This window comes from Bubalus bubalis, chromosome X (assembly GCF_019923935.1).
Source record: "Bubalus bubalis isolate 160015118507 breed Murrah chromosome X, NDDB_SH_1, whole genome shotgun sequence".
Classification (NCBI taxonomy): domain Eukaryota; kingdom Metazoa; phylum Chordata; class Mammalia; order Artiodactyla; family Bovidae; genus Bubalus; species Bubalus bubalis.
This window is the reverse complement of record NC_059181.1, coordinates 29005403-29032738: the sequence shown is the minus strand read 5'-3', so window position 1 is coordinate 29032738 and position 27336 is coordinate 29005403. Positions and strand designations below refer to the sequence as shown.

General features: G+C 38.5%; 1 long non-coding RNA gene and 1 pseudogene across 2 annotated transcripts; both read left to right on the top strand.

Moving 5' to 3' along the window:
- The first annotated feature begins 4478 nt into the window (after positions 1 to 4478).
- Positions 4479 to 22067, top strand: LOC123331892. 2 transcript variants are annotated; one of them, XR_006548697.2, is made up of 3 exons: positions 4479 to 5090; positions 15843 to 16030; positions 21976 to 22067. It is a non-coding gene; the product is annotated as an uncharacterized LOC123331892 (long non-coding RNA). The 2 variants fall into 2 exon arrangements; XR_006548696.2 differs by having other exon boundaries at positions 15843 to 16035.
- On the top strand, positions 10604 to 11527 carry LOC102395410 (annotated as a pseudogene).
- Positions 22068 to 27336: the final 5269 nt, after the last annotated feature.

The window sequence follows — 27336 nt, the reverse complement described above, 5'->3', positions numbered from 1 at the left end:
ATATGAAAGATGTTTATTTTTTCTATGTAATTATCTGAGTGTCTAATTTGATCAAGGAAAAGGACTGAAGAGCTCAGAAGACAAACTATATATAGGAAGTAGAGTCTCACTAACTTTCCATTTTCTAGATCTTTTTTTTTTTTTTTTTTCCGGTCATACTTTGACTGCAAAATCTGGTTGGGTTTTTCTGCCTCTGGCTTTATTTATTTATTATCACTGCATTGAAGGGCCATGTATTCTCATCATGCATTTTTAAAAACTACTGCTGAGACATTTTCACATTCAGTACTGTAATAAACATTTTATTATTGAACTCCAGTATGTTCTCCTTCCTTCTAAAGATACCTGAAGTTATATATCACTGGGAATAAAAATACAGTCTTCTTGCTGCAGAAAGTTTTTATTTACTAGAGTTCAAAATGCCAGCATTATGAGATAAGCTATCATACAAGATGTTGACAAGAAAAGTCAATATGCACTACCCAGTTTGCGCTCCACATTTTTTTGTGCTGTTACTCATAGTTGGGGCATGAGGTTCTCATAAACTTCCCTTCAAATTGCCATCGCATTCCATTTATGGCTTCAGAGGCAATTTTCAAGGTTGAGAAATGAAAGGAATGGGACACAGTCATAAGACAACTCTATCTCATCATTACTCTCACTTTGTGGTAGTTCTTGGTCTTGCTCTTGTACTAACTTCACCAATGTATCTTTTTACCCAGTTCTACAGTCCAGAAATTCATGTGTCTCCTTTTTTCTTCTGTCCCCAAAGGTACATAAGAAGTATGTTTGTAATATATACTTATAAACCTTTTACACAGTAGAAGTTCTCAGTTGCTTCCCAAACTACATCTAAATACCTGTTCCTTGTTTTCAAGAGGTTTTGTAATTTTTGTTTTAAAAATTGATGTACAATTGACACATAACATTATATTAGTTTCCTATACAAAACAAGATGATTAAATATCTGTATATATTGACAAATCTCACCACAATGAGTCTAGATAACATCCATTGCTACACAGTTACACAATTTTTTCTTGAGAACTTTCCAGATCTACTCTCTTAGCAATGTTCAAATTTGCAATACAGTGTTATTACCATGTCTGTATGGTACATCCCATGACTTAATCTTCTTTATATCTTTTAACTACTTTCACCCATTTCACCTAAGCCCCACCCCCTGCCTCTGGCAAGGTCTTTCATAACTCAGTGCTTCTTGCTAATTAAGTTAGGAAATGGCACCCCACTCCAGTACTCTTGCCTGGAGAATCCCATGGAGGGAGGAGCCTGGTAGGCTACAGTCCATGGGGTCACAAAGAGTCGGACAGGACTGAGTGACTTCACTTTCACTTTCATACATAAACCTGGTAAATCTTGTAGATCTTGAAGGTAAAGTTATATCCTGAGAAGAGTCTCACTATCAACAGCTGATAATGGATATAGGTTGAGTTCAGAATCTATTAGAGGAATGAGAACAAATAAACCACCAATAGTCTTTTCCCATGCCATCACCCATTTAGTACAGAAGAGGCATATCTAGGATAAACACCTATGAGATCATTCTCCCTTCTGTCTCTTCTTCTCCTTTCTAAAGGTGACTTCAGTCAGGGCTCTGGGTCCATTCCAGAAGCTGTGACTTCAGATTCTTCAGAGTGAAACATCCACAAGTCATATCATATTTTTCTTGCCATGACAACTATATAGCTTCATTTTAATGTGCCATTATGCTAACAAAGTCTCTCTTTGTTCTAATAAGTAAAAAAGGTGAAGAACATCTTGCAACATTTATCTCCAAATAACCTTTCCACTTTGTTGGTATGATTACCTCATGGGCATCTGAAGGCTTTAGGTTTATTCCTCATTTACCAGCTTAGTTCATGTGTTTCCCTTTCCCGGAATCACTCTTCTTCTGCATGACTTCCAGTCCTTCAGACTCTGGCTCCACATCAACCCTCATGGAAACCTCAGTATCAGTTATCTATCATTGCATAACATTCACCCAAAACTTGGTGGTATCAGAAAACATTTATTATGCCTGAGATTTAATGGGTCAGGAATCTAGGCAGGGACCACCAGGGATAGATAGTTTTCATTCCACAATGACTAGGGTCTTAGTTGGGTAGTGTGAATCCTTAGAGAGGCCTGTGATGGCTCAGTTAGGGTCTTATGTCTGAGGTTTTGGTTGTGGCTGCTGGCTGGCTGTCTTCCTTATTTTTCACATCACCTTTGTTGCAGCTGGAATGTCTAATAAAGCTTCTTCATTTTCATGTCTGGTGTCTCAATGGCTAGAATGCTGAGGCTAAAGAAATATGTTTTCATGTAGCCTTTCCATGATGATGCTGATGCTCCAATACTTTGGCCACTTGATCTAAAGAGAAGACTTATTGGAAAAGAGCCTGATGCTGGGAGCCAGACATCCTGGAACGTGAAGTCAGGTGGGCCTTAAAAAGTATCACTATGAACAAAGCTAGTGGAGGTGATGGAATTCCAGTTGAGCTATTTCAAATCCTAAAAGATGATGCTGTGAAAGTGCTGCACTCAATATGCCAGCAAATTTGGAAAACTCAGCAGTGGCCACAGGACTGGAAAAGGTCAGTTTTCATTACAATCCAAAAGAAAGGCAAAGCCAAAGAATGCTCAGACTACTGCACAATTGCACTCATCTCACACACTAGCAAAGTAATGCTCAAAATTCTTCAAACCAGGCTTCAACAGTACGTGAACTATGAACTTTCGGATGTTAAAGTTGCATTTAGAAAAGGCAGAGGAGCCAGAGATCAAAGTGCCAACATCCACTAGATCATCAAAAAAGCAAGAGTGTTCCAGAAAATCCTGCTTTATTGACTATGCCAAAGACTTTAACTGTGTGGATCTCAACGAACTGTGGAAATTCTTCAAGAGATGGGAATATCAGACCACCTGATCTGCCTCCTGAGAAATCTGTATACAGGTCAAGAAGCAAAAGTAAGAACTGGATATGGAACAACAGACTGGTTCCAAATCAGGAAAGAAGTATGTCAAGGCTGTATATTGTCATCCTGCTTACTTAACTCACATGCAGAGTACATCATGAGAAATGTTGGATTGGATGAAGCGCAAGCTGGAATCAAGACTGCCAGGAGAACTATCAATAACCTCAGATATGCAGATGACATTACATTTATGGCAGAAAGTGAAGAAGAACTAAAGAGCCTCTTGATGAATACAAAAGAGAGTGAAAAAGTTGGCTTAAAGCTCAACATTCAGAAAACGAAGATCATGGCATCTGGTCCCATCACTTCGTGGGAAATAGATGGGAAAACAGTGGAACAGTGTCAGACTTTATTTTGGGGGCTCCAAAATCACTGCAGATGGTGACTGCAGCCATGAAATTAAAAGATGCTTGCTCCTTGGAAGAAAAGTCATGACTAACCTAGATAGCATATTGAAGAGCAGAGACATCACTTTGCCAACAATGGTCCGTCTAGTCAAGGCTATGGTTTTTCTACTGGTCATGTATGGATGTGAGAGTTGGACTATAAAGAAAGCTGAGTGCTGAAGAATTGATGCTTTTGAACTGTGGTGTTGGAGAAGACTCTTGAGAGTCCCTTGGACTCCAAGGAGATCCAACCAGTCCATTCTAAAGGAGATCAGCCCTGGGTGTTCTTTGGAACGAATGATGCTAAAGCTGAAACTCCAGTACTTTGGCCACCTCATGCGAAGAGTTGACTCATTGGAAAAGACTCTGATGCTGGGAGGGATTGGGGGCAGGAGGAAAAGGAGATGACAGGATGAGATGGTTGGATGGCATCACCGACTCAATGGACGTGAGTGTGAGTGAACTGTGGGAGTTGGTGATTGACAGGGAGGCCTGGCGTGCTGCAGTTGATGGGGTCGCAAAGAGTCGGACACGACTGAGCGACTGAACTGAACTGAACTGAGTGCCAAAGAGTTGATGCTTTTGAACTGTGGTGTTGGAGAAGACTCTTGAGAGTCTCTTGGACGCAAGGAGATCCAACCAGTTCATCTTAAAGGAAATTAGTTCTGAATATTCATTGGAAGGACTGATGCTGAAGCAGAAACTCCAATACTTTGGCCACCTGATTTGAAGAACTAACTCATTTGAAAAGACACTGATGCTGAGAAAGATTGAAGGTGGGAGGAGAAGGAGATAACAGAGGATGAGATAGTTGGATGGCATCACCAACTCAATGGACATGAGTTTGAGTGAACTCCAGGAGTTGGTGATGGACAGGGAGGCCTAGTGTGCTGCAGTCCATGGGGTCACAAAGAGTTGGACATGACTGAGTGACTGAACTGATGCTGAGAAAGATTGAGGGCAGCAGGAGAAGAAGACAGAGGACGAGATGGTTGGATCACCAACTTAATGTACATGTTTGAACAAACTCTGGGAGATAGTGAAGGACAGGGAAGCCTGGTGTGCTGCAGTTGATGGGGTTGCAAAGAGTCAGACAAGTGAACTACAAATTGGCACTTAGCAAAAGCATTGCCAAGGACTGAACAACAAATGCATTTGCCATCTGCCTCTAGGAAGATTGAACTCCATGCTGGTATAGCTGGTGACTTCAACAACCCCTGAGGGAGTTCAGGGTGGAGTGAGGCACTCTGTGCTCCAGGGAATGTGGTGGGACAGGTCTTTAGATAGTTAGATGTTTTTAGGAACAGATTTTATTATCTCAATCCTTGAGATCTCAATCTCAATCTCATATCTAGGAAGCACTAAATCCCTTCATGGTGACATCAGATCCTCATGACTAACAGAAATCTTTTGTAAAATGAGTGCTTCATGCTATTGAACTCCCCCTTCACCAAAACCTTATATATTGGCTTTCCCCCACTGCCACTTTGGAGTAGTCTCTCAGAGCTGAGATGCTGCCTCCCAGGCTGCAGTCCTCATTTTGCCCCAAGTAAAACTTAACTCACAACTCTCAAATTGTACATCTTTTTTAGTCGACAGTTATGGTGACTGATGAAGTGACCCAGTGGACTTCCTTCCTTCAACTGGACTCCACAAGGAACTGGAGCTTTGGTACCAGCAGCAGCCCCTTGTGCCCATTTGCCTCCTCGGGGAGTGCAGATGAATTTAGGTAAGTCTCTCCTGGTTCTCAAATCTCCCATATTGGTTGAGATTCTGAGTTTTATTTAGTGGTGGAGCAGATTACCTGCCCCATCCCAGTAGGAAAGATACTGGGTGGGGCCTGGGTGAAACATCTGGGACATACCCACTCATGGTCTAGACACTGAGTAGGGTTCAGCTGAAAGATACAAAGAAATTCCCACCCAGGCAAAAGATACTGGGTGGGGGGCTGGCTGAAAAATGCCAGGAGAATTGCCCACGCAGTAGAAAGGCACTGGGTAGGGGGGCTCAATTGGAGAAAAAAAAATCGAGGAATAACTGGGGCTCAGCTGAAAGATGCCAAGGTTGCTCCATTGTAGGGGACTGAACGGTCTTGGCTGAGTGGTTAAGAGGCTGATCTGACACTTTTCCTCAATTTGACTGCCATTATAGAATTTGTCAGGGTAAAAGTGAGGAAAATAAATGAGAGCTTTGCTCTAAAGAAAAGGGACAAGACTCCTCCCGGCCAGTTTTGGTTTTCTCAGGTGACTGAGAAATTTACGGGAGTGGTGGAGGCTTAGTCCTCATACCACGCAGTGGTCCCATAAGGAAACCCACTCATTAATTAAAATACTTGCTCGTCTAGGGGTCGCACATAAGAACTGGCCATTCAGTGACCTGAGAAGTCATGGTGGTCTTAGATTGCCAGAGGCAGAATCCAAGACACATAAGATGAGCTGAAACGACTCTGGGGTGACTCCTGGAGGAGTTAAGCTCACAAGAAGCCCATGGGCCCACTACACAAGTTCACTAGTGATTTTTATGCCTGACAAATTCAGCTTAAAATGGGAAACAGAATCTCTCAAAAACAGAAACAAAGGGGTGTCAGAAAGCCAGCATCTGACTAACACTCCAGCCAGATTCATGTACAGTACGTACGGAGCTCATACTTGCAAGTACCTAGTTAATTGGGGAAATTATATTAAAAGAGATCTCAACCTAAAATGGCCAAATTGGGGTTCTTTTGATATTCTAAAATGGATATTTTTGCTCACACATTTAGAAAAGGCCAGCCATGCTTACTTTGACTGGTATCTAGAAGCTTCTAAAAGAGGAAATGGTAGAGTAACTTCTTTGCAGAAAATCAACAAGAAATTCTTGAAACTATATCAAAACTAAAAAGGCTGCTAGCACTGACTTTGCCAGGTCACAGGTCTAGTGGAACTGGGAAGTCACATTTGGTACTTATGCCATTTGGCTTTTGATTTCTGGGGGTCACTTTCCCATCTTTTTGGGGCACTCCTGCCACCTGGCTTTTGATTTCTGGGCATCTCTTTGCCTTTTGTTTCATTTGGAGTGTGACTCCTGGCTGGTGAAGTTCTGGTTTGGTTTGAGTGCACAGATATCTAGTACAAACTGCTTGAATTCATATGGGAATTGCTCACTCTAAGGTTCCACACTCTACCTGGGAACCCCTTGGGGTAAAAAAAAAACATATTTTTGACTGGTCAATCTATAGCCATGACCCACATACAAGAAAAATGGCCTAAAAATATTAGATCTTTATTGACATAGGATAGGAAAATGGACTGAAGTTCCCTTATGTCCAGGACTTCCTCCTGTAATCAACAGCCTGGGGCTGATCAAACTAAGACCCGCACTTCCTCAAGGGAAAATCCTTGCTGGGACCAATCTGCCCTTGATATCAGGGCCAAATTGAGCACTATCTGATCTAAATTTTGCCTATAAAACTATGATCACAGAAAAATACGATTTTTAACAATGTGGTCACGATATTCTTTAGACTCCAGAGAAAGCTTGAAGAAGAAAAAACTTATCTCTATAAAAATTTTTGCCCTGAGGAAATAACTCCTTCTATACCTTTAGACTAGAGCTCTCTGGATCACTTATCTAAACTATCTCTAATTCCTGAAACCAAAAGAAAAAAAGGGGAATAAAGCCTTTTAAAATCTTATTCCAACCATTTTTTACAATTAGTGTGTTTTGTATTGTGATATCTGATTCATAACTAAGTTTGGAAAACAAAGCTATAGGATCTCTTGTTCTATTTGGATATATGTATGTCTCTGATTTCAGTGTTGACCATCTGGTGATGTCCATGTGTAGAGTCTTCTCTTGTGTTGTTGGAAGAGGGTGTTTGCTATGACCAGTGCATTTTCTTGGCAAAACTCTATTAGTCTTTGCCCTGCTTCATTCCGTATTCCAAGGCCAAATTTGCCTGTTACTCTGTCAAAAATGACAGAAAGATCTCTGTTTGTTTCCAAGGCAAACCATTCAATATCACAGTAATCCAAGTCTATGCCCCAAACAGTAACGCTGAAGAAGCTGAAGTTGAATGCTTCTATGAAGACCTACAAGACCTTTTAGAACTAACACACAAAAAAGATGTCCTTTTCATTAGTGTGTGTCTGAATGCAGAGTTCCAAAGAATAGTAAGAAGAGAAAAGAAAGCCTTCCTCAGCGATCAATGCAAAGAAATAGAGGAAAACAACAGAATGGGAAAGACTAGAGATCTCTTCAAGAACATTAGAGATACCAAGGGAACATTTCATGCAAAGATAGGCACAATAAAGGACAGAAATGGTATGGACCTAACAGAAGCAGAAGATATTAAGAAGAGGTGGCAAGAATACACAGAAGAACTGTACAAAAAAGATCTTCACGACCCACATAATCACGATGGTGTGATCACTCACCTAGAGCCAGACATCCTGGAATGTGAAGTCAAGTGGACCTTAGAAAGCATCACTACAAACAAAGCTAGTGGAGGTGATGGAATTCCAGTTGAGCTATTTCAAATCCTGAAAGATGATGCTGTGAAAGTGCTGCACTCAATATGCCAGCAAATTTGGAAAACTCAGCAGTGGCCACAGGACTGGAAACAGTCAGTTTTCATTCCAATCGCAAAGAAAGGCAATGCCAAAGAATGCTCAAACTACCACACAATTGCACTCATCTAACATGCTAGTAAAGTAATGCTCAAAATTCTCCAAGCCAGGCTTCAGCAATACGTGAACCGAGAACTTCCAGATGTTCAAGCTGGTTTTAGAAAAGGCAGAGGAACCAGAGATCAAATTGCCAACATCTGCTGGATCATGGAAAAAGCAAGAGAGTTTCAGAAAAACATCTATTTCTGCTTTATTGACTATGCCAAAGCCTTTGACTGTGTGGATCACAATAAACTGTGGAAAATTCTGAAAGAGATGGGCATACCAGACCACCTGACCTGCCTCTTGAGAAACCTATATGCAGGTCAGGAGGCAACAGTTAGAACTGGACATGGAACAACAGACTGGTTCCAAATAGGAAAAGGAGTACATCAAGGCTGTATATTGTCACTCTGCTTATTTAACTCATATGCAGAGTGCATCATGAGAAATGCTGAGCTGGAAGAAGCACAGGCTGGAATCAAGATTGCTGGGAGAAATATCAATAACCTCAGATATGCAGATGACACCACCCTTATGGCAGAAAGTGAAGAGGAACTAAAAAGCCTCTTGATGAAGGTGAAAGAGGAGAGTGAAAAAGTTGGCTTAAAACTCAACATTCAGAAAACGAAGATCATGGCATCTGGTCCCATCACTTCATGGGAAATAGATGGGGAAACAGTTGACACTGTGTCAGACTTTATTTTTCTGGGCTCCAAAATCACTGCAGATGGTGACTGCAACCATGAAATTAAAAGGCGCTTACTCCTTGGAAGAAAAGTTATGACCAACCTAGATAGCATATTCAAAAACAGAGACATTACTTTGCCAACGAAGGTCCGTCTAGTCAAGGCTATGGTTTTTCCTGTGGTCATGTATGGATGTGAGAGTTGGACTGTGAAGAAAGCTGAGCACCGAAGAATTGATGCTTTTGAACTGTGGTGTTGAAGAAGACTCTTGAGAGTCCCTTGGACTCCAAGGAGATCCGATAACCAGTCCATTCTGAAGGAGATCAGCCCTGGAATTTCTTTGGAAGGAATGATGCTAAAGCTGAAACTCCAGTACTTTGGCCACCTCATGTGAAGCGTTGACTCGTTGGATAAGACTCTGATGCTGGGAAGGATTGTGGGCAGGAGGAGAAGGGGACAACAGAGGATAAGATGGCTGGATGGCATCACTGACTCGATGGACGTGAGTCTGAGTGAACTCTGGGAGTTGGTGATGGACAGGGAGACCTGGCGTGCTGCAATTCATGGGGTCACAAAGAGTCGGACACGACTCAGTGACTGAACTGTACTGAACAGTGTGTGTCTTTGTTTTTGGATAATATTGCTGATATCTGTTTGTAAATGAGCTGTAATCTAATTGGCCTTAAAAAAAAGTAAGCACTTACAAATCAAATAATTCTGAATACAGGTGAAATTAACCTAAATGAATTTTAGGTTCATGTGATGTGGAAAATATTCAGTATTAAATACCTGATAATTAATGTTTGTTTATTGATCTAACTAATGTAGACATGTCTAAGAGTAATTAACATTAAGCAGAATATTTTCATTGTACTTAGGTTTAATATAAGTTAAATATTATTATATCTGTTACAAGTTTGTCAGCAAGGAAATTACTTTGAGTGAAGAAACATCTAAAAAATGTAAATGAGATATGAGCTTTTAGATAAACTCTATTAAGAATAATTATGCTTTAGGAATGTCTGTCTAAAATAGTCACTCCAGATTGGGGTAACTTGAATTTCTAAGAGTTGTGCTAAACTAAGTGTTGGAAGTCTAGGTCATTTCCAAATAAAATAAGATTTTGAAACATTTACTACTGAACACTAATTTTCTCTTACAGGGAAACTAAAGAGATTTGGGATTAAAAATGAATGATGTTTGGTGCCATCCTAAAATGTTCTCTCTAAGAAAGCAAAGGTTTTAGAAATTATCACTGGTATTTATGCTCACCAATCTATAAAATGCTAATATAAAAGTCAGTTCTTGGTTGCTTAAGGGAAGTAGGAAGTGTGTTTTCCATAAAGAAGGTATGAGGAATGGAATTGCATTTTGTGAAAGGAAAAGGAAGTAAGCTTGACTTACACGTGGCTTTTTAGGATGGTGGAACACAGTAATGGGTACAGAAGGTGATAAAGTTTGTGAAAAGTGAAACATGAGGAAAGAGTTTTGTATATGGTTAGGACTAAGTTTAAAATAAAGTTAATTAGGTTTACCTTAAAGTAAGCTGGTGTAAAAATTTGAATTTAACTTTTCTGTTAAGATAACACCTTTTCTTCAGATTCTGAACTGCCTTTGATAATAGATTTAAGTTTCTTTATCTCTTAAATGGTTGTTCATTGGTAGGACTGATGTTGAAGCTGAAACTCCAATACTTTGGCCATCTGATGTGAAGAGCTGACTCATTTGAAAAGACCTGATGCTGGGAAAGATTGAGGACAGGAGGGGAAGGGGATGACAGAGGATGAGATGGTTGGATGGCATCACTGACTCAATGGACATGGGTTTGGGTGAACTCCAGGAGTTGGTGATGGATAGGGAGGCCTGGCATGCTGCAGTACATGGGGTCGCAAAGAGTCGGACATGACTGAGTGACTGAACTGATGGCATCTGAAAACCACAATGTTAAAAAACACAACTTTTGTAATAATACTGAGGATCATTCCACTGATCTTCCTAGAAAAAGGACCTCTAATTTCACTAATAAGAACATGAAGGAGGTTAAGAAATCTCCAAAACAGTTGGCTGCTTACATAACTAGAACAGTTGGACAAGCTGTGAAAAACCCAGATAAACTATGTAAGGTTAATAGAAGAAAGAAAGTTCATCATCCTATTCAAAATCCTTGTTACAGAAAAAAGCAGCCCCCTAAAAGTGGGGGCTGTGTCATGGCAAATAAAGAAAATGAACTGGCTTGTGCAGGCCACCTCCTTGAAAAATTACGGCATGATGTCGAACATATTTGATTAACTCCAGTGATTCTGGTTCTTCACTGACAGAAAGCTCATCATCAAAATATAGTGGCTTTTTTTCTGAGGTTTCTCAGGACCATGAAACAATGGCACAGGTTTTATTCAGCAGGAATTTGAGATTGAATGTAGCTTTAACTTTCTGGAGAAAGAGAAGTATCAGTGAACTTGTAGCATATTTGATAAGGATAGAGGACCTTGGAGTGGTGGATTGCCTTCCCGTGCTCACCAAGAGTTTACAGGAAGAAAAACAGTACATCTCACTCGGCTGCTGTGTAGATGTGTTGCCTCTAGTAAAGTCACTACTTAAAAGCAGATTTGAAGAATATATAACAATTTGGTTTAAACGGGCTTCAAGCAGTCATAAAAAGGTGGTGGTCAGAACTATCATCCAAAACAGAAATTGTGAATGATGGAAATATTCAGATTTTAAAACAGCAATTAAGTGGGTTGTGGGAACAGGAAAACCATCTTACTTTGGTTCCAGGATATACTGGTAATATAGCCAAGGAAGTAGATGCTTAATTATTACAGTTGCATTGAAAGACTTCATCTATAGCATTTGGCTATTCAAAACATCCCTGGACTATATGATTTCCCCAAAAATATCCCATCTGAGAACTATGGAAGAAATCAAAACCATTTTTTCCTTTAAAAAACCGCATAATGAAACCACTAATGAAATGCTACCAAGCTACTTCACATTGAAGTGGAAAAAGATCCAAAAGGAGCAGCTTCAGCTTCAAGGAGGTGAAAGTGCACTACAAGATTGTTCACCTTTGCTGTGTTTGGGATTTATATGGTTATGTAGCAACATTGTTTAAGAAGTACTGGGTCTTAATGCAATCCTGCATAAGAATATAATTTATACTATGTGAAAAATAAGACAGGACTTATTACTAGGAATCACAAAGACCAATCATCATTACTTTTTTTTAAAGATTGTGTTTTATAAGAAAACACTTAAATGTGTGCAGCTACTATTTTATGTTGAAAAGACTTTGAAAGTTTAAACCATTATAGCAAATAATCAGTACTAAAAAATTTTTGTTGACACTGAGATACTCTGTATGCAAAATGCCTTAACTATTAATAAGCCAATGTGTATGATACCAATATCTGTTTAAGAAAAGTAAAAGCAAGCATGATTCTGGCATGATAAAATCATGGAATTAAATCAGAGGTTTCCATTCATGTAGAATGTTGCTGTTAAAACTTATTCCACACCATTCTTAAAACTTGAGAATATTTTCAGTATCTCTGATTTTTTTTCCCCCCAGAATCACGTCATATATATATGTGTATGTTATTCCCATAGGTAAGAAAAAGGTGAATCTGTATTTGTATGAATGCTTAGCTGGAAATGTCTATGGAACTGACTAATTTATATTCACTTTTTATTGTATATAGATTTCTGATATTTTCAGTTCTGTATCATTTAAGTTTTCTTCATTTGAGGAAATTCACTAAATATTTCTTTAAAAAAAAGAGTGTAATAAGGCCATCAAAATAGTGGTAAAAAATAGTTCCAATACTTTTAACTTAGAAAACCTCTTATCTTGAATATGTTTTAAAAGCCACTATAAAGCCCTAAGAAAAAGAGAGACAACCCAATAGAAAAATGAGTAAGATAATTGAATGGGTACTTCACAAAACAGAATTACATAATGGCTATTATGTCATGCCTTTTATAAACATATAAGAGAATTTAAGCCTCATTAATCAGTGGACACAATATGATATCACTAGTCACCCATTAGAATAGGTAAAGTGAAAAAGATGGAAAACACTCAGAGAAGATGAGGATGTGCAGAAGCTGGAATTCTCATATACTGCTGGGGACAGATAGACCACAAGCACTGTGGGAAACAGCCTGGCCTTCCCTATGAGCTGGCAATTCAACTCCTTGAAAATAAATAAACCACAGCTATACGCCGCAACATGGATGACTCTCACAGACAGAATGCAGAGCATGAAACAATCTATGCTGATAATTCCACTTAAATATAACTGAAAAGAGTCTTCATAACTATCTACGGTATTTAAGGATTCATGAATAAGCTGAAAAGCTGTAATGAAATACAAAGAATAGTTATCATAGGAGTCAGGATAATGGTTATTTTGGGGGGGAAAGAAAGTCGTAGGAAAAATGAGGGTGACTTCTAGGGTCCAAGCAATATTCCATTTCTCAGACTGGCTGGTGGTTACATGGATGTTTGATGATAAACTATTTAGCAGCACATTCATGCTGTGTGCATGCTCTAGTAAGTGTGCTCTATTTGATAACTACAAAAATTAAAAATTAAATTTGAAAAATTATTCTTGTTTTTTCTTGTATTGTCTCTGGATATGTGCCACACTTTATATTACTTTATTATTATTTTTTCTCTTCTGAGTATGGTCTTCCTGGCTAGCTAATTGCAAGGGGTTCCTGTAGGTGGGGACGGAACAGATAACATTCTAGTTTAGCTGGTTTTCCCTGCCACTCTTATCACTTGCTGTAAAATCTGGTTGCCTCCTAAAAATAAGTCTTGCTCCAATGATTCTCCATGGAGCTTCAGCTGCCTGGTTTCTGTGAGCTAACTGAATCCAACAAGCAGCAGGACCTGGGAGAGGGCATGGAGAAGAATCCTGCTCTCTCATAGTCTGCATTCGGTTTTATAAAGGAAAGTAGCTTTTGCCCTTCAGCATGCATTCACCAGTCTTGCTAAGTGTATTTTCTGTAAGTGATTTCTGAGAAATGCAGTGAGTGCAGCCACAGCACATCAGAATATACATCTTATACATGAAATATAGACCTAGGGACTGATTTTTGTCTCAGCTGTTCCTAGCTGAACATGGGAAGTCCCTTCACTTCCATGTGAAGTCCTTTTTACAAGAACTTTCCCAACCATTGCAAGTGCATTTTTTTATTTAGATAATTCTATCACAGGGAGAAATTTTCAATTTACTTTGAGAAATTTACATTTAAGAAAAATGCAATGTATCTACTATCCAGTAACTGAGAGTATATAACCACCAACCAAGTGCATATTTTTTCCCTCTTTATATTGTCTTGCAGGTTTCTTACTGAAAAGAGGCTAAACTAAGACCTAGAAGAATTACATTTAGAACATTTGATTGGTTTCTTTTCAAAGAAAAACATGTTCGTTAAATCCTGATGATAGTAAAAGAGCAGGTGTAAAAAAAGAAGAGAGCTAAATGTTAAGACCTTGCTCTGCATGGAGATTCACTTGTTGCACATTGTTGTCTGTTTAATCTAATCTTTTCTCTAAGTGTTCCCTAAAATAGAAAACTTTCATTGTAAATATTGGACTGGTGGGCCACACCATTCCTTTGATTTAAAGACTCTGGGGTATAATGAGAAGAAGCTATTAGTGACAGCTATTTCTATACCAGAATATTTGTCAGAAGTAATGTTTTATGGGAGAACAAACATCAACATGCTGCTATGAGTGGTGGTTTCTTTGACAGCGAAGTGATGATGCTTCCACAAATGGTTCCTTTTAAACTTGTCTATTTGCAGTGATTTTCACCAGTTCTACCATAAGAGGTAATTAAGGTGTGGTTCTTGACCCTGTTATATGAACTTGGTCCATATGTGAGACTAAAGACTTCAGAGTATGGGCTCTCAAGTCAGAGCAACTGGGTTTAAATTCCAAGTCAGTCACTAGCTGGCTGTGTAATAGATAGTAACTATGGTGACTTGATCTCTGAACCTCAGTTTCCTCATCTATGAACTGAAGAAAAAGAAAACCTATTTTATGGATCATTGAGAGCAGTTCAACTAATAAGACAGGTATGTATATCTTTTACCATGGTGTCTTGCACCTAGTATGTGCTCGATCAATGTAGGTTCTTATTATTTTGTCTAATACGGTTATTGTTACAATAAATTGATTCATTGTGATAAGTAAGCCCATATAACAAAGTTCAGTTCAGTTGCTCAGTCATGTCTGACTCGGCGACCCCATGGACTGCAGCACGCCAGGCTTCCCTGTCCATCACCAACTCCCAGGTCCTACTCAAACTCATGTCCATCACGTCAGTGATGCCATCCAACCATCTCATTCTCTGTTGTCTCCTTCTCCTCCCACCTTCAATCTTTCCCAGCATCAGGGTCTTTTCCAATGAGTCAGTTCTTCCCATCAGATGGCCAAAGTATTGGAGTTTCAGCTTCAGCATCAGTCCTTCCAATGAATATTCAGGACTGATTTCCTTTCAGATGGACTGGTTGGATCTCCTTGCAGTCCAAGGGACTCTCAAGAGTCTTCTCCAACACCACAGTTCAAAAGCATCAATTCTTCAGTGCTCAGCTTTCTTTATAGTCCAACTCTCACATCCATACATGACTACTGGAGAAACCATAACTTTGACTAGACAGACCTTTGTTGGCAAAGTCAACAAAATAAGACCCCCAAATGACAGCACCTTAACCCAACATGGACTGTTGGACTAGAAGAGATCAAGCACTATGAAGGATCTGAGATTTCATCCTACTTGCAAGCTAACTGGGTGGCTTGATGCAGTTTTGTGCATGTTGGCAGATGGCACAAGATTCCTGAATCAGACATGAAGGACTGATTTTTACGTTACTACTAACAGCACGGTGGGCAGCATGAGCATATTTGGATCAGTTCCCTGTATTCCCCTCCCTGACCCCAAGCCTCCTGAGGGCAATGTGGAGCCTGTCAGGTGGATCCCTGTTTGCAGTGAGTTGGCAAAACAGGAAGAATCCTGTGTTTAGGCACTTCAAATCTTTTAGAAGGGGTTGAGAGGAAACCTGCCCAAACTTTGCCCTGATGGAGAGGTTATCTTTACTCTTCTTCACTACTAACAAATCTTCCCTCTTCCCCAGAGGGAGATGCCATCTCTATTGCCCAAGATCGCTGGCTTGCAAACATCCTGGAAAAGTGAGTCTAGAACAAAAGCAAACAATGCCTCTACTCCAAAGATGTGCAGACATGTGAGAGAAACATGAAACACGGTCCCCTACAAAGACAAACACAGAGTGGGTTTGAAGAGGAAATAGGTGAAAAGGAGAGGGTAAGGTAATGTATAATAAAGTTTTTTCTTTGATATTTTTTCTCCTTTTTATTGATGTATAATATACACACAGGATGATGCATGTATCATATTTTTACAATTCAACTTTCAAAATTGATCAAAACCCAGATCAACAAAGGGCTGATCTCCTGCTCCCGGAACACCCCTTGTACTCTCTTCTAATCAATAACCACTCCCCAAGGGTTAACACTATTGAAGGGTAACTACTAACCATAGATTAGTTTTGCCTGTTTTTGAACTTAATTTAAATGGAACTGTAGGATATATATTCTTTGTGACTGCTTCCCTTTGCAACTAGTTTTTTTTTTTTTACTTGACATTATTAGTGGTGGTGAGTATTTATAAACAGTATTTATCCATACTATTATATGTATTTTCCATGGTTTATTTTAATGCTGTATAATATTCCCTTATGTGGCAATATGGCATTTATCCATTCTACTGTTGATGAGCATTTATTTAAGTCCTGGCTTTGGATTATTACAAATATTGCTGCTATGAACACTGCAGTATGAGTCTTCTGGTGAGTATATATTTGCATTTCTGTTGGGTATATACCTATGAGGAAAAATTCTAGGCCTGAAAGTTTTGAATGGGTTAAAATATGCTAATGCCAAGCCCTGCTTTTACAATAATAATTTCTCCTGGTTCTTTATTATTTGTCTCCAAAGAGTACATCTGCAGCAGCTTGAAACAACATGCCACTCTACATCCATGATTAAAATAAAAGAGTTTTTAGAAGCCAGTTTAAATTAGACATTCTCATCGGCCTACGTGTGAAGTTTTAATTAAAATACATTCACATTAAGACTCCATCAGTTGAGCTATTCACTTTTGCTGCAAAACAAGCAAGGAGGCAAAGATAGACTTGAGGCATTTGCAGCATTCATACCCAAAAGTAGAACAGACAAAACAGAAGTGGAAGCTAATATGGAAAGAAAATGTCTGTGACAGAAAGTCCCAGTCATGCTAGAAGAGCAGCTTAACAAGAAATTGGTATGAATATATTCCCTATATTTGGAATACTCAATTGGCTGTGTGAGCAAATAAAATGGTGTGAAAAAAGTGGGTTTACTGGTTAGATTCACTGAGCCAGGAGAAAATAGCAGGTAAAAACATTAATCCACAGAAGCAATTCCCTAAACAGTAAGATTCTATCTGCCAGAATATAGAAAAATAGGGAAGTTTTAAGAGCTGTAGCCAAATCCAGAGACATGAAAGGCAAATGAGAAAGCCATAAAGGGTAGAAATCAGGCCAGGTCTCTAAGGACATCTTTAAAAAAACAACAACGCACGAACCACATATATTTCTTTATAGGACAAATGCAAGAAACTACAATCTGAAGCAAAAAAGTAATGCTACTTGCAAAAGATACTGAAAAGTCTACTGATAAGTGTTCATTAAACATCCAGAGAAATGGATCACACTGATGGAACTGACAGGGGAATCCAGGGAATCTATCTATTCAGCTATTTCCTTTTTAAGTTTTAATGTTTCCTCACTGCCTCACTGCATTTTGGTTTCTCTTTTGAAAAGACGTGGGGAGGAAATGTTCCAAGAAAAATGAAAAAGGAGTAACTTAGGCACAATGAATTTCAATCACCAAAAGCCAGTGATGGGAAGGCCCTTCCCAGATGGAGGAGGTTCGTGTCAACTTACAACTGGGCTGGGATGAAGGAGGACAGAGGTGTCACACCTGATCATTTTCCCTGCAGCAGCTGCCTTGGGGACTGAACACTCACTGCCTTAGGGGATGGGGCATGTTTTAGTAGTAGTAGTAGACTCAGTGCAAATGCTGTAAAAAATCATAAACTTTAATTTTGTAATTTGTATATAATTTATGTTTACTAAATTTATATTTACTAATATGAGTGTGCTCTAAGCAATAGTTTTCCAAATTTGGTACGTGGACCAGTAATGTGAACATCACCTGGGAATTTGTTAGAAATACAAACTACCAGTTGGGGCCCAGTCATCAGAGTTTTACCAAGTCCTCCAAAGGATTCTGAGTCATGCAAAAATTTGAGAATCACTGCTCTAAAGCACTCAAAGAATTCAGAAGAAAGAAGAAAATCAAAAGTCTCCATTCACCAGTACCCACTTCTCTGCAGGTAGCCTTGTGACCTTATTTGGAGTAAGACCTAATAAACCTTTTCTAGGCTTTAACAAAATCCACATTCAAAACAGGTGAAGATACACATACATCAAAAACATATTAGCAGATCTTTTTTGCTCTTGGTACCTCTGGTTGGGATTCTGTAAGATATCAACATGTTGCCTCATAAAAGGTGAAACTCTTTAAGGAAAGGCTCAGTCTTGTTCTGTGAATTTCAGAGGCCTGATTGTAGTGTACCTAAAGGTGATGACTCAGAGTAAATTTCCTTTGACCCAAGGATAGATGAGATTTTCTAGGCGAAAGCAGAGGGGAGCCAACAGGGGAACCGCTGAGAGCTTACAGACTAGAAAGTCCTGAGAAGGGGTCCTATGCCCTCAACTCCCACTCCAGCCCTCAACCAAACTCCTGGCTCAGGAGGATCGGGGTGTAGAAACCCTTGGGGTTTTTTTGTTTTGTTTTCGTTGGGGGAGCTGAGAGCTTGGTGGCTTCTAGGAGCAAACGAGCTATCTCTATTTTCTGTCCATTCATGGGGCTTGCTACAGTCTCCAAGGATTCCCCATGCCATTCTATGATATGGTTGTGAAAGAATGACCCATGTTCTTGAGTGGGGTACCCTAGAATCTAGAGTGGTATAGGATCTCAATGTCTTCCATGTGTATGAGAGTAACAAAGACATGGCACAGAGAGTGGGCACATGCAAAGAGACGTTACTGGCAGGAATGAGTCAGGATGCACAGACCTAAGTTGCCTGGACCATAAAATATGCCCAGGGAAAGAGTGTGGTGATTTATTGCAGTAAGAACACTTAAAGAAAGTGAAAGAAAGTGAAGTCGCTCAGTCGTGTCCAACTCTTTGCGACCCCATGGCCAACTCTTTGGGACCCCATGGACTATACAGTCCATGGAATTCTCCAGGCCAGAGTACTGGAGTGGGTAGCCTTTCCCTTCTCCAGGGGATCTTTCCAACCAAGGGATCAAACCCAGGTCCCCCGCATTTCAGGCAGATTCTTTACCAGGTAAGCCACAAGGGAAACCCAAGAACACTTAACATGAGATCTATTCTCTCAACAATATGATCCAGTAATCCCACTTCTGGACATTTAGGCAAAAGAATTGAAATTAAGATCTCAAAGAAATATTAGCATGCTCATGTTCATTGCAGCACTATTAACAATAGCCAACATATAGAAACAATATAAATGTCCATCAATAGATGAATGGATAAACTGTAATAAGGATAATGAGTATAGACAATAATATTGTACTATTATGGCTTCCCTGGTGGCTCAGACAGTAAAGCATCTGTCTACAGTGTGGGAGACCCGGGTTCGATCCCTGGGTTGGGAAGATCCCCTGGAGAAGGAAATGGCAATCCACTCCAGGACTATTGCCTGGAAAATCCCATAGACAGAGGAGCCTGGTAGGCTACATACAGTCCATGGGGTCACAAAGAGTCAGACACAACTGAGCGACTTCACTTTCTTTCTTTCATTGTACTATTATATAACTATCTAATGTGATAAATATCACTATAATAGCAATCATTAACAATATATAAATGTATCAAAGTAACACATTGTACACCTTAACTTTACACAAAGTTATGTGTCAAATATATTCAGTAAAAAACAGAAGTCAATTCATTTAAAATTAATAAAAATATTTGTGAGAAACCAAAATAGCAAATTACTACATTATGACCATCTTTGCAATTATTAATGAGTGGATAACTTTGAGACATTAAAGACCTGGGGGGAATGTGAAATATACATGCAATAGAACATTACTCAGCCTTACAAAAAAAAAAGGGAAATTCTGCAACGTATGACAACATGGATGATCTTTGAGGACAGTATGCTAGGCTAAATAAGCCAGTCACAAAAGGATAAATATGATAAATACCACTTATATTATGTATCCAATTCATAGACTCATAGAGCAAAATAGTGGTTGCCGGGGTTGGGGCGTGGGAACTTGGAAATACTGTAGAATATTTTAAATCTGGTAAGATAAATTCTCCCCTCACTTCTTTCTTTTCCCAATGAAGTGAAGTGAAAGTCACTCAGTCATGTCCGATTCTTTGTGACCCCATGGACTGTACAGTCCATGGAATTCTCCAGGCCAGAATACTGGAGTGGGTAGCCTTTCCCTTCTCCATATGATCTTCCCAACCCAGGGATCGAACCCAGGTATCCCGCATTGCAGGAGAATTTTTTACCAGCTGAGCCACAAGGGAAGCCCTCTTTTCCAAATATCTTTGGCTATTATGTTTTAACCTTTCAAAAGAACACAAAATTTAATTTGTAATACATTATTAAATATCTTATTAAGAATTTTGTTTGCTACTGAATCTATGTAATAATTTGGTATATTTTTGAGGCATATTTAAAAATTCAGTTTTCAAGTTGAGGTATAATTTACATATAACATTATGTTAGTTTCAGGTATATAGCACAATGCTTTATAAGTGTAAAACTCATTATCACATAAATTTTTCTTGTGATGAGAACTTTTAAGACCAACTCTCTTAGCAACTTTAAAATACAGAATACAGTATTTTAACATGCTGTACATTTACATCCTCAGAAGTTATTTAGTTTATAACTGGAAAATTGTAACTTTAGACAACCTTCACCCATTCCTCCCACCATTCACCCTCTGGCAACCATCAATCAATTCTCTGTAAAGTTGGATATTTCTTAATATTCATTCTTAAATTCATCATCATAGTATGACTCTTATTTAGATTTCTTTTATGACTTTCAGTGATTTTGCCTAAAATAGATCTTGTACACTTCTTTTTAATCTTATTCACAGGAGATTTTTGAAAACAGTTTTTCTTGCTATTGTGAGTGGGGTATTTCTTCCATAGCAATTTTTTTTGTTGTTCACTCAAGAAATATTTATTGATAGGTGGTATGAGTCTACTGTATTTGAAAGTGGTTATTTCTGATGCATAGCAAAACTTTAAGGATTTTGGTATTCTTATTGTATATATGGCCACCTTTATGGGTTTCCTAATTGGTTTTATAGGTTTGTGGTCGGTTCTCTTGGATTCATAGTGTCTGTAAATTTTCATAATTTTTTCTTTTCCTTGCTAATATTTTTAGTTCTTCTTACATTTTAATGTCCTATTATATTGGCTAGGCTTTCCAGAACAGTGTTGTGGAGATAATGAGAATTCTTGTCTTGTTCCTACTGATAATGAGAATGCTGTTCAAATTTCCTGTTAACTATGATGTTTACTATAAGTTTCTGGTAGGTAGTCATTCTCAAGTCAAGAAATTTATATTCTTAGAATTACTGAGAATTTTTATTAGGAAAGTTTTTGAATTTTATCAAAATAATTTAGCATTGAGTGTAAGTAATATGATTTTCTATTTTGTTAATGTGATTAATTATATTAATATAGTTCTTGGTACAAATTATCCTTGGATTCCTGGAATGAACCCTTAGATCTAATATTCTTTCACTCTTATAATTTTTTTCGCTCAAGTTTCATTTAAGACTTCTACATTTATTTTTGTGAGATTGACTTACAAGGTTTTATAAGACTTGAATATCAGGGTTATGCTAGCCTAATATATTGGCAAACTTTTCTTCACTTTTTATGCTCTAATAAATTTTAAGTGGAAAAAATATTTTCTGTTCTTGATGAGCTTGGTAGAATTGACCTGAGAAACTAATTGGGCCTGTTACCTTTTGAAGGATGGCTATTTTTATTACTTTCTGAGTATTTTATAGCTATTTACCTTTTCAGTCTATCTTTGTCTTCTTCAGTCTGATTTGGGAATTTTTGTTTTTCTAGGGAATCATCCATTTTATCTGAAAGGAGCAGGAAGCTTGCTGAGGATCCTCATGATTTCCAGTGTAATAAAAAATTTTCTTGGGCCTGAAAAAGTTTAGTGTTACTCCTTCAAGGAACTGATTTTCTTTTTTCTTTCTGCCCTTCACATTTTTCCTCAGTTTGTTTCTGAAGTCCAAAAGTTGCCAGGCTCTGTTCTGCTTTTTTTTTTTTTTTTCCAGTCACAACTCATGCTGCAGAAATCCTCCCTTCAGCTCTTTGGAACTGCAATTTACTCTTCTTGTTCCTCTCTGTCATCATCCAGTCTCCTTATTCCAGAAATCCCTTCACATTTTGGACCACTTCTGTAATTCCTTTTTTTCGTCTTTTCCAGTAGCTGATAGCAGTGCTTGTCAAACTTTTAGGTGTATACAGTCACCTGAGGATCTTGTCAAGATGGAGATTCTGCTTCAGAGGAGCTGGGTTGGACCCAAGAATCTGCATTTTGATCAATCCCAAGTGCTGCTCTGGGTCCTTGGACCACGTTTTGGGTAGTGTTGAAAGGAGCCTTGAAAATCCCTTGATATAATTTTCTCAAGGGTTGAACCAACAGATTCATAGTAGTTAAGAGCCATGTCTTTAGTAGTGGTTAATCCAGGTCCTACTTAATATATCATGTTGCTTTCTACCAATTTGCCTTTAGGTCTTTGCAGATAAAGTCAAGTGAAATGAGAGTATATCCCATTTACATGCAATGCCTTTTTGGTTCAACCATACACTATGTATCTCAACAAAAGGAGTTTTGTTACAGCCAATATCTTCAAGGATAACAGTAAATTTGGTCTTCATGCTCCTATCCTGATGAAGGCCACTTACAGAAGAAAACAATGCTGCTGGTGTTAAAAAGACCAGATTACCATAACCATCATCCTATCACTAGTACCATTCTCATGCTAAAGCATGCTCCCCCCCAACTCCTGACCAATCTCTCAGTTTGTTTCTACATTACATTCCAGTAACTTCACTGTCATAAACCTATACATGCTGGAAAGTGAAAGTTGCTCAGTTGTGTTCAACTCTTTGCAACCCCATGGACTATACAGTCCATGGAATTCTCCAGGCCAGAATACTGGAGTGGGTAGCCTTTCCCTCCTCCAGGGGATCTTCCCAACCCAGGGCTCGAACCCAGGTCTCCAGTATTGCAGGCTGGAGTGCCTAGCAAATAGTAAAGGATCTTTGTTGAAACTATAAAGGTAAATTTAAAAATTGAATTTTCCCTATTGTCAAAGGGAAAGTGTTGTCTTCTCCCTCTCCATTAGAGCACTCCCCTGAGAAATCTAATATCTGTGACTTCTTTCTCTAACTCTTTGATATGTATGCAAATCTTTGCAAGGGCTAGGTAATCCATCTGTCAACTTTACAACTAAGCAATGTTTTGTTAAGGGTCTAAGAACCATCTCTTTGAAATGTAAACCTTAAGGAAGACAGTGCTTCTATTTTTCTGTTACCTTGGGTATCTAGCTTAGGTGCTAGATTCTCTCTGAACTATTAACCATTTCCTTCTTATAGAGATAAGAGAAATTTTAGTATTCCTTTGGATAAAAGCAATTAGCAAAAAAAAAAAAAAAAGGCTGCCTCAATTATCAGGTGAACTCTGGATGAACTATGAAAGAATGCATAGCAGAGGGTGCTGTCAAGTTTTCTCATAAGAAGAAAAGTTACCATTAATGTAGTGAATATGTATCTAATGGATTTTAACTGCTTGGCTATATAAAAAGAATAGGATTTCTTTCTTTCTATTCTTATCTGATTTCCTATGAAGAAGCACACTGTAATCTGACTTAATACTTTATCAAAAAATAAATCTGTTTTCTTTCTTTTCAACATTTTGTGGAGAGGATTTTGGGGGTTGACAGGATTTAAAATGTTCCCCAATAAGGGAGGAAAAGGGACAGAAACAAAAATAAACCAGAATAGGAAGTCAGCAAAGGAAAGGGGGAAAGAAGAAAGGGAGGGAGGAAGAAGGGGATATCCACATGAAAAAAAATGAATGTAGATACAGACCTTATACCCATTACAAAAATTAACTCAAAATGGGCCAAAGACCTAAATGTAAAATGCAAAACTATACAACTCCTAGAAGATAACACAGGAGAAAATCTAAATGACTTTAGGCATGGTGATGATTTTTTAGATATAACACCAAAGGCATGATCCATGAAAGACAGAACTGATGAGACAGGCTTCATTAAAATAAAACCTCTGCTCTGTGAAAAACAATGTCAAGAGAATGAGAAGACAAGACAGAAAATAGGGAAAACATTCATAAAGATGCATCTGAAAGAGGACTGTTATCCAAAACATACAAAGTACTCTTAAAAGTAAATAATAAAAAAGTGAACAATACAAATATAAAAATGGACAAAAGAACTGAACAGGTGCCTCACCAAAGATACACAGATGGCAAGTAAGTATATGAGAAGATGTTCAACATGATATATAGGGAATTGCAAATTAGAATGACACATTATTCTACACCTACTTGAATGGCCAGAGTCTGAATACCAAATACTGTTGAGGATGTGAATCAACAGGAACTCAATCAATACATTGATTGACGGGGGAATGCAAAATGGTATAGCCACTTCAGGAAACAGTTTGGCAGATTCTTACAAAAGTGAAAAAACAAAACAAAACAAAACCTTTTACCATATGATCCTGCAATTGTGCTTCTTGGTATTTACCCAAATGAACTGAAAACATGTCCATACAAAAATCTGCACTTGACTGTTTATGGCAGCTTTATTCATAATTGCTAAAACTTGGAAGCAACCAACATGTCCTTCAGTACAAGAATGAATGAATAAATTGTGGTATATCCAGACAATAGAATAGTATTCAGTGCTAAATAGAAATGAACTCTCAAGCCACATAAAGACATGGAAGAACCTTAAATGCTTATTACCAAGTGAAAGAAGGCAATCTGAGAAGGCTACATACTCTATGATTCCAACTGTATGACATTCTAGAAAAAAACTATAGAAGCAACAAAAAGATTAGGGGTCATCAGTGATCAGTGGGGAGAGAGAGATGAGTAAGCAGAACAAAGAGGATTTTTAGGACCATGAAACCAGTCTGTAGGATCCTATAATTGTGGGTACATGTCATTATATATTTGTCCCAACCTATAGAACGTACAACAGCAAGAATGAACCCCAATGTAAACTATGGACTTTGGGAGACTAACATGAGTCAGTGCATGTTCATACATTGTAGCTACCTTAATAAATAAAAAATACCTATTTAATTAAAATTCTAAAGCCTCACTTGGCATGAAGGATGGAGGAAAAAGTGACAGAAATGGATGTACCTTGACTTTGAGGAGTAACTGTGTTTTTTTTGTAGCATGCTTGTCCTAGGGAGACCAGGAGGAAAGGCCAAGCATGAGCTGTAGTCTTTATCTCCAATCTGTCTAATCAGATTTCTGATCCACTAGAGAGGACCAAGTGTGAGATAGAGACTGCAAAACAATATGTACTGCAGAATAATAATAATAATAATACTTTGTGCTTTCCCTTTTTTCTTTTCCTGATACAAAATAGGAAATGACAGCATGATGATCTGTATATAATGTTTACCTTTGTCAACTACAAATTGGCACTTACCAAGAGCATTGCCAATGACTGAACAACAAGGTATTAGCCATCTGCCTCTAGGGAGAGTGAACCCCATGCTGCTATAGCTGTTGACCTTCAACAATCCCTGAGGGAGTTCAGGGTGGAGTGAGGCACTCTGTGCTCCAGGGCATCTGGTGGGGCAGGTCTTTAGATAGTTGGATGTTTTTAGGAACAGATCTTATGATCTCAATCCTTTCTTCTCCTCATATCTAGAGAAGCACTAAACCCCTTCATGGTGACATCAGACCCTCATGACTAACAAAAAACCTTTTGTAAATTGAGTGCTTCATGGTATTGAACTCCCCCTTCACCAAAACCTTATATGTTGACTTTCCCCCACTGCTGCTTTGGAGCAGTCTCTCAGAGCTATCTGAGATGCTGCCCTCAGGCTGCAGTCCTCAGTTTGCCCCAAATAAAACTTAACTCACAACTCTCAAGTTGAACATCTTTTTTAGTGGACACCTTGATTTCTTTATCAAGGCATAAACAGATCATGTATGTTTTGCTTGGTTTTCAGTAAAACTGCTTTAAACAGAAATGAATGCAGCGGGGTGGAGGGAGAGGCTCAACAGGGAAGGGATATGTGTATACTTACAGCTGATACACATTGTACTGCACACACCAACATAACATTGTAAAGCAATTATTCTCAAAAAAATTTAAAAAAGAAATGAATTATGAGCTGGAACAACCCTTTATATCAAGGAAGATTTTTATGCTGGAATACAAGTTTCACAGAGAAGTCTGTGATTTGAGGACTTTGAGAGATAATTAGAAAGAATATCTATAATCTCTTGTTTTCTAGTAGTCAATTATTTAGTGAAAGTGAAAGTGAAGTCGCTCAGTTGTGTCTGACTCTTTGTGACCCCATAGACTGTAGCCTACCAGGCTCCTCCTTCCATGGGATTTTCCAGGCAAGAATATTGGAGTGGGTTGCCATTTCCTTCTCCAGGGGATCTTCCCGACCCAGGGATTGAACCCGGATCTCCCGCATTCCAGGCAGATGCTTTATTAGAAATATTTTTATTTTTAAATAAAGTGTTAAATTCTTAACCATGCCTTTAATGTTCTCTACATATGTATCTTTTAGGGGTAGAAAGGAAACTCTTTTCTCTTGTCCATGAAAGACAAATGGTCATGTATACTTAACGCCTTCTTTAGGAAGTACTGTTCTTTCTACCTCACACTTGATCCTCTTTGGTGGATCAGAAAACTGATTAGAGAGATTTGAGATAAAGACCACATCTCATGCTTGGCCTTTCCTCTTGGTCTCCCTAGTGCGAGCATGCTCACAAACAAAACACAGTCATTCTTCAAAACCAAAGTACATCCATTTATGTCACTTTTTCTCCCATTCTTCATGCCATGTGAGGCTTTAGAATTTTAATTAAATAGACATTTATTTATTTTCTTTTTCTGCCTGAGAAGAATGCTACCTCCCTGAAGGCAAAGATGGTGTCCTTTTATTGACTGTCCTTTTATTGACAGCACAGACACTAGCAAAATTCTTTACTCATACTATATGTACATAGTACAAAGTCTGTTGCACTCTGAAAATAATTCTCTATTTTTAAATTTTAATTAGAGGCTAATTACTTTACAATATTGTATTGGTTTTGCCATACATCAACATGAATCCGCCACGAGTGTACACGTGTTCCCAATTCTCTTATCCTATGTTTTGTCAACTCAGACTTCCGGCTTTCCC